Source organism: Brassica oleracea, unplaced genomic scaffold (assembly GCF_000695525.1).
Source record: "Brassica oleracea var. oleracea cultivar TO1000 unplaced genomic scaffold, BOL UnpScaffold13547, whole genome shotgun sequence".
In the NCBI taxonomy this organism is placed as follows: domain Eukaryota; kingdom Viridiplantae; phylum Streptophyta; class Magnoliopsida; order Brassicales; family Brassicaceae; genus Brassica; species Brassica oleracea.
In genome coordinates, this window is record NW_013630066.1 from 1 (window position 1) to 465 (window position 465).

The window sequence follows — 465 nt, forward strand, 5'->3', positions numbered from 1 at the left end:
AATCTCACTGATCTGAGGATTGTTGGATCGTAAGTTTTCTTAGTGTGACTGCTTATTTATTTTTTGAGTTTTATGGAATTTCTTCATGTTCCCTTTTCCTTTGTGCAGAAGAGGTATAATATTTTCATCTTCTGTTCTTTAGGTTGTTTTGCTATTTTTAAATTCTGCTAATTCTTTGTGCGACATGATTGATAGCCCATTTGTTCTGTGTTTCATGTGGCAGCAATTCTCCATATATGAATCTATTTATGACCCTGTCAAAAAAATGTCGTCTGATAGAGCACCTGTGCTTAGTGAGCCATCACCCCCTAGGTAAAAGCTTCTCCACTAAATCGCTGTGGAGCTTATTTTTTTTGTTTATCCCAGGTTTTCTCAAGCTTGCCTGATGTGTAACAGGTAATATAGACGCGTCAACAGCTTCACACTTGATAGAGTTGGTGACCAAGTCCCCCAACTTAACTTCTC

The 465-nt window shown here is 37.8% G+C and overlaps 1 long non-coding RNA gene across 1 annotated transcript; it reads left to right on the forward strand.

Annotated features, from left to right (window-relative positions):
- Nucleotides 1-465, forward strand: LOC106322291. The gene is made up of 3 exons (XR_001266331.1): nucleotides 1-29; nucleotides 224-312; nucleotides 397-465. It is a non-coding gene; the product is annotated as an uncharacterized LOC106322291 (long non-coding RNA).